We start from the raw sequence: 7269 nt of genomic DNA on the forward strand, positions 1-7269 counted from the left end.
TTCTGCTCCGGAGAGAAAGCAGAGCAGTTCAGGACCCACTGTGGACGTCATGGTGTGAGGCTCCTTCCTAACTCTCAGCACGCAGTCTCCCGCCTGGGGCAGAGCGCGCTGGAACCATGTCCTCTTTGCATGGTCTGCACCAGCCTTGTCCCTCCTCGACGGCCGTGGCCCTGTGTGTTTGGACTTTTTTCCTCTACAGCATAGTTCCGGTTCTACCTTGGAGATTGATTATCTGCACCCTCTTGGAGTTAGGGTTTGTTCTGCCCTAAGGTGTGGTCTTTAGAACAGCTTATCCATTCAAGCATTTTCATGTGTTTAGTGAACCACTATTTCTTGACCAGCCCCCTTTCTCTGTGGTGGAGTGACACGAACAAATACATCAGAAGCAGAATGAAGGCCTCGCCCATGTTGAGCTTCCAGACTAGTGAGAAAGGAAGACAATAAAACTCCACGGGCTCAGTGTGGCTCGCTGGCTGAGCATTGACCCATGAACCAGGAGGTCTTGGTTCAATTCTGAGCCAGGGCACATGCCCAGGTTGCAGGCTCAGTCCCCTGTAGGGGGCGTGCAGGAGGCAGCTGATCAATCATTCTCTCTCATCATTGATGTTTCTATCTCTCCCTCTCCCTTCCTCTCTGAAATCAATAAAAGTATATATATTTTTAAAAAGCAAAAACAATGTATTTGTCTTACATCTCTCACCTCTCTTTTCCTTTCTGAACTTAGCTGTAGCAAGAGGAGGGGATATTTGCGCTGTAACAAAATGACCAAAAATGGTAGACGGGGCTTAGGACAGCTTCATAGTGTGTGTGTGCAGTGTTTGCAAATTCTTCCTTATGATCTGCCTGGAGATAAATATTTACAACATAAACCAGTGCCAATTGCAAACAGCCATTTTATATGATGAAATGGAAATGACAAAACCCAGCCTTCCATTAACCAGCTCTGTGTCTATGGGTCAGTGGTATACACCTCCGGGCTTCAAGGTCTTCTTTTATATAATAAGGCATTTGGCTTAAGTAGACGCTCTTCTAGTTCAAAAGTCTATTATTAAGCTTTCATTTTACCATAAAATTCCCAATCCGCAAAGAAACCCAGAAAAATGTCAGGAAATGTAACATTTTATCAATTATTGTCACTGAGTTCTGAATTCTGTTGGACATAGTTTAATTTAGTGGCAGTTTGAGAATAGAGTTGTTTATTCTCTTAACTGAGGAAAAAGTAACACCCAAATGCTTATTATACTGGAACTGTTGTCTTTAGATTTTTATCACTTAAATGTAGCAGAAAAAACTCCCTTCATATTCTCCAAAGGAAATAAAACAATTCACTTTTAATAGCAACAAATTAGCTCAGCCGGAGTCTGACGCATACCCCTCTGGAAGAGGACAGCACCTTGAAAGAGAGACCAAAACCCTTTAAAAATATTTGCAGCACCACCAGTTCCCATTTTTCTTGGGAAGTTCCCCAGATTCATGAAACTCAGAACATCCAAAGATCCAGGTCTGATGAAAACGGAAAGTGTGTTCTTTAACAGTCGTGTTTATCAACCGGCAGAAGAACGAAGTTTAACTTCCCGGTGGGTGAGTTGGGTTGGATCTGAGGCCACCTTCCCATCAAATAGGAAACTGAATGCAACCCAGGGGCCAGGAAGGGCTGCCCTTCTCTGCTTAGGGATGAAAGCTAATCACACCCTCTGACCACAGTGAAACAGAAGAGTGAAAAGTAGAGAAGGTGACGAAGAGGGAAAGAAGCTTCTAAATCTTAGGAACAAGGAGCATTTTGCCACGCAAGCTGCCAGTGGCTGCCTTCACTCCTGCGCCCCAACAGTCTTTATTTTTTCGATTGGTACTACTTTTTTTTTTTGTATGCCAACATTTTTTTCTCTTTTATGTTATTTTTTCCATCTCCATTTATCCCCTCTATGCCCTCTTCCACCTCCCCAGACCCCAACACCCACCCCTGCAATCACCACACTATTGTCCATGAGTCCTCTCTCTCTCTTTTTCTCAATCCCTCCATCACCATTACCCTCCCCCCTCCCCCGCCTCACATCAGAGCTGTCAACCTGCTCTCTATCTATGAGCCTGTCTCTGTTTTGCTTAGTAGTTCAGTTTGTTCTTCGGTTCCCACACAAGAATGAGGGCATACGGTACTTGTGTTTCTCTGACTGGCTTGTGATACTTCTCTCCAGCAAGAGAGAGCCGCTCAGCTTGGGGCTCAGTGCATCACTTAAGCAGCTCAGGTGTGTTTGAACAGATTCAGGCAAACCTGTTTTCATGCAGGTGCTGAGAATCCTTCTGAGACCAGCTCATCCTCAGGGAAGAAAGACCAGCTATCACCAGTCCTCCCACAGTAGCAGAGCCTGTGTCTCAGGCATGCTTCCCAGCAAATAGTCCTAGCACCTTGAGGGAGCCAAGCCCGGCAGGTGCCTAGAGCCCCCTGGTGGGGGTAGCAGGTACTGCAGAAGTCACAGGGCATCTGCTGATGTCCCATAACTGCTCTATTCATTAGCACTTGTACAAATGCACTGTCCCTGTAGAAAGGTTGTAGGCAGAAGGACAGGGTCTAGTCAGGAGAGGCTGTGTCGTCACAGCAAACGTTACTTACAACGCAGTGATCCTTGCCTCAATGCAGTGGGCTCAGAGATGTGTGTGGGGCTGGGGGCAGACAGCATCTCAGCCGCCATGAAGGATGGATGCTGGAAGGAGCAAGCAGGAAGGGGCAAAGGCTGGCAAAATATACTCTTAATTCGCCCTCATTTATCCCCCTATAGTACCAATGACACCAGGGGAAATGGTCTCTATACATAATGCTTTTACTTAATCCTCATGGTGGAGGACACAGCTTCAGAGAAGTTAATTAATTCACCAGGAGTCACACAGCTATAACAGTTCTTGGCTCCAGTACTGTTCTTTTTATTATTCCAAGTTCGCTACAAGGTTATATGCTTTAAAACAACCCCAAACAATTACTGAGTTCCTACTCTATTCTTCATTATCCACCCCCCAACAATCCAATAGGTAAGATTGGTATTATCCTCACCAGATCAGAGAGGTTAAGTAACTTGATCTATGTCACACGGCCTGCAAGAAGATGAGATGTAGCTTAAACTCAGACCTTCTGCCTTCCCCTGCAGTGCTGTTCCCATTCCGTCTTTCAAACCGTGGCACCCAGAAAGGTCAGGCATTTGCCCCAGGTCTGCAAGCAGCAGACTGGATTGAATCAGATCCCACAGCTCCCAGCCCATGCTCTTTGCATCACAATGCCGCCCCTGAATTAGTGACAGGCACTCCAACTGGACCTATTGTCAGTGTCATCCATCAGAGGCTGGGAGCTGCTAATCTGGGGAGAAAGCTTCCTTCTTGAGCCCCGAGCGCTTTATTCTTTATTGGACCGAAACGCTGCACACTGCTGAAGCGCAGACAGATTCCTCGGCCTGCACCCCCGGGACAGAAATAACTTCCCCATTCATTGCATCAGAAGTAAGACAGATGCTTAACTCTGACCCGTGGGATGTTTTTGAGGCAAAATCTAGAAAGAAAACCTTCGTATCAGTTGAGAAGGAAGGCAAGTGAAAGGCTATCGGGGAAGAAGTGTCTAAAAGGAAATAGAGAGTACATAATGGATAAAGATTGAGGACAATTATTTTTTCCAAACGTAAGGGGAAATGTGTGTCATGAAAAATGAGAGGAAACAGATCCCCATGGCAAATGTTTACAAGGGCATAAGTAGCGTCAAGGCGGGGAAGAAAGCCCACAGTGTCGTTTGTTTATCAGCCAGCGTGCAGGTGACTTCCATGCAAATCCAGCCTATTTGCAGGTAGCATAGGAGACCCATCTCAACTGGACTGAACTTGTCTGCAGATAGACTGACTCTCCCCATGAACCGTGTTTGTCAGAGGGCCCGCAGGAATCTCTGTCTTCAAATCGTGAAACTGGGGAGGTTAGATGGAGCTTGTAACACTTTCCCCAAAAGGCAAACCACTGACTCCAATCAGGGCCCCTCAACATGACTGCCTTTCTCTAGGTGTGGGGGCTGGAGGAGGCCAGTGGGGGGAAGGGACCTATGTAATACTTTCAACAATAAAGATTTTGTAAAAAGTGATTGAATTTTTACCCAAAATTGACACAGAAGGACTATGTATCAGGGGCTCAACGTTGGCTCTCCTGAGGAATCAGCAATGGGTTCTGCCCTGTGGGCCCAACGCGTGTGATTCTGGTTTAATTGGAGCAAAGACCCAGCAATTACACTTCAAAGTTCTTCCCAGGCAATCTGAGGTCTGACCTGTGGCCTCCCACTGCCAGTCCTTTAGGAGTGGGCCTTTCATCGAACAATCAGCCCGCCCGCCCGCCCAAATACAACCAAACCAGAGCCTTCACTGGGGAATGAGCTATGTTGTGTCAGGACCAGGCCTAGTTACTGTGTCATTTTTTAGTTTAGTTATTATTAGGTAATCTGAACACGTGCGTATCACGAGTGGCAATGAATCACATCTTTAATATGAGAAATCATAGTAAGTTAGCATTCAGCCTTTTACCTAACATGGTAAAAGCCTTTTCCGCATCTTATTGTTAAGTTCAAAGCTTTATCTTTAGCAGTTCTCTCAGCTCCCTTCAATGCCCGCCTGTGTGTAGCCGGAAAGTGCTGGGCGTGTCTACTGTCTTTGTTCTCACAGTCACCATGCAAACGCCTCCAACGTGTCCTTCCCGGAGCACCTGCCTTTGTCTTCCCCATCCTGGTGGATGGTGCTGCTCTTCACCTGGTGCCTCGGCCAGGGCGGAGGCTCGTGGCTGACTTCGCTTCTCGGGCGGTTCCCTTTTCCCCCTCACCCTCTCACTTTCCCCGCGTCCATTTGCTCCTGTGCAGTGTCACTGCCCTCCTTTAGCGGGGACCTTTTTTCCCAGACCAGGCTATCTGGTGGCCTTGCCTCTGGCCCCCTTGCCAGTCCATTCTCTACATTCCTTTCTCAAGTATAGATCTGATCATGCCATTCCCCCGCTTCAAACCTGTGTTCTCTACATGCATTGCATTCCCGTGCTGACCGGTCTGCAGAGATTCTAACGAAAGGAAAGATGCCTTTCCCAGTGCTCCAAGTCCTGCCGAAAGACTGGGACTGGGAACTCTTTAAGCATTGTTAACTATTGTTGGATTACTCAGCCATAAGTTGCCTAAAAGGTATGTCTTGAGCATCTGTTATGCGCCCAGCTATGTTAGGTATTATAGCCATTTTATCTTAGAATATGATATAAAAATTAAGGAATGTCTCCTTACTTGGATATCACAGGAAAAAATTTAACAAATTTTAGTGTTCTAAAACTTTTTATTCTCCTCCTCCTCCTCCTTTTCCTTGTCCATCAGCCACTATAGAAGATTCAAAATAAAGATGTCTTAGTTTTGCTACAGGAAGTGAACAACAGAATTTTGATGTCCTAGGAATATTTTACAGAGGCACTTGATCACCTAATGACATTTAAGATATTACTGACCACAGTAAGACACCTAATTACCTAACACACTTTACAACATCCAGTAAGTCCATACAACTATTATCAGTAACGGATGGAAAAAGGGAGACATGACTGTGAAGGACATACTAGTAGAAGGACATGAAGTAGTCTCTTGAGAAATCAGGGAGACTGCCTTATAAATGTGGTCTTGCTGCTACATTAGTGCTCAACACCCAAGTTCCTTGAGGAGATCATGTTTTCTTCAAACATACAAATTCTACACGTATTTTCATGCTCTAACCTATGCATGGGGAGATCAGCACATAAGAGAATCTCAGTCATCATAAAACAAGAAACTCCCTTTTATGCTGGGATTTTCCAGTGTTTCTGTGTCCCTACTTTTCTAGAAGAATCATCCTTTTTTTTTTTTTTGTAGCCTATTTATAACAGAATCCCTCTCCTCATTTATCCTGTTAGAATCCTCAGAGGGCACTTGGGGAGATCCTGCCTACCCCTGCTCCCCCCCCCCCCCCAGCAGGAACCAGTTGGTAACAGATCACTGGAATTCCATCAAAATGTACAAAGTAACTCAGGAAGTATAAGCCTAGCGTAGGGCTGTGGGCTCGGCCCTCACTGGCAGGCGCTGACCGCCCGCAGGTTTCTGGACCACAGCCACAGCCTGAGCTCCCACAGATAACCCACCACTGAAACAGTCGAACCTGTGAGCTCTTTTCTGCAAGTTTGCCCTGTAGGTGCTTTTCATAAGCGCCAGCAATCTGTTAAACATCCATGGTTCTGTCGTTATGGCAACCATCTTACCATATACATATGGAAAGGAAAAAAATCCCATCTAACCAGTAACATCAAATTATCATGACAGTTTCTATCTTAAATACAAAACGATGAACTCATTTCTAACTAGAGAAGCATAAAAATCAGGATAACGCCATACTTTCAGACCTGTTTTAGCAACTACATGTAATGGTGCTATTGGCGGCCTTGCTGGTAGGTGACAGGATTGGAAAAGGCAGATTGGAAGAAATAAGACTCAATATTAGACACCTATGTAAAATGAGTTTAATTGTGCAAAAGTTAAAATTCAGTGTGAACTGAGAACATACAAGCATTGAAATACTCCTAAAGTGACCGGCTCCTGTGCAGGTATGAAATATGAGGCCCGTGTTTTATCCATCTAATAAAAAAGCTCACCATCTAGGTGCTTCTTTTGGTCAGAAAGAGAAGTGTGTACCGTATCCCTTCAGGCTATTTGGATAGGTTGTTCCTCTGAAGCCAAGAAACTCTTCGCATAGAGCCCTAGGCTGGAGCGAGTGAGCCTGGAGGGAGAATCACCCAGCATGCCCAAAACAGCCTCGGCCATGGCACCAGGCACAGAGGATCCGAGACAGAGGGTCTGACCGCAAGGCAGCAAGGGACCAGGGGGCCATAGCCACTCCTCTTGTGTTGAATTTTGTCAGACCTACCGAGTCCTAAGATCAAGTGGGCCCAACTACAATGCACTGTAAGATGGAAGCGGAATGTCAGGAAGCAGACATGAACATGGGCTAGAGGATCCAAGGCAGCTACACAAGGAGGGGTCCAGACCCACTTATCATCTCTACCTTATCCTTGCAGCCTGGGGTTTGGGGGTTGAGGCTGGGTTGGGCGGGGGATGCTCCCTTGATGATGAGCTGGTGGAGAAGAAGGAAGATCGGGCATGGTTTACGGATAGGTTGGCTCAGTGTGGGGTCTGGTTTAGGGGTGGTCCTAACATTCAGCTGTGAGGGGAGATTCTCTCCAGGGGCAGAGCTTTGTGAAATGCAT

This window comes from Myotis myotis, unplaced genomic scaffold, assembly GCF_014108235.1.
Source record: "Myotis myotis isolate mMyoMyo1 unplaced genomic scaffold, mMyoMyo1.p scaffold_m19_p_18, whole genome shotgun sequence".
NCBI classification, from domain to species: Eukaryota; Metazoa; Chordata; class Mammalia; order Chiroptera; family Vespertilionidae; genus Myotis; species Myotis myotis.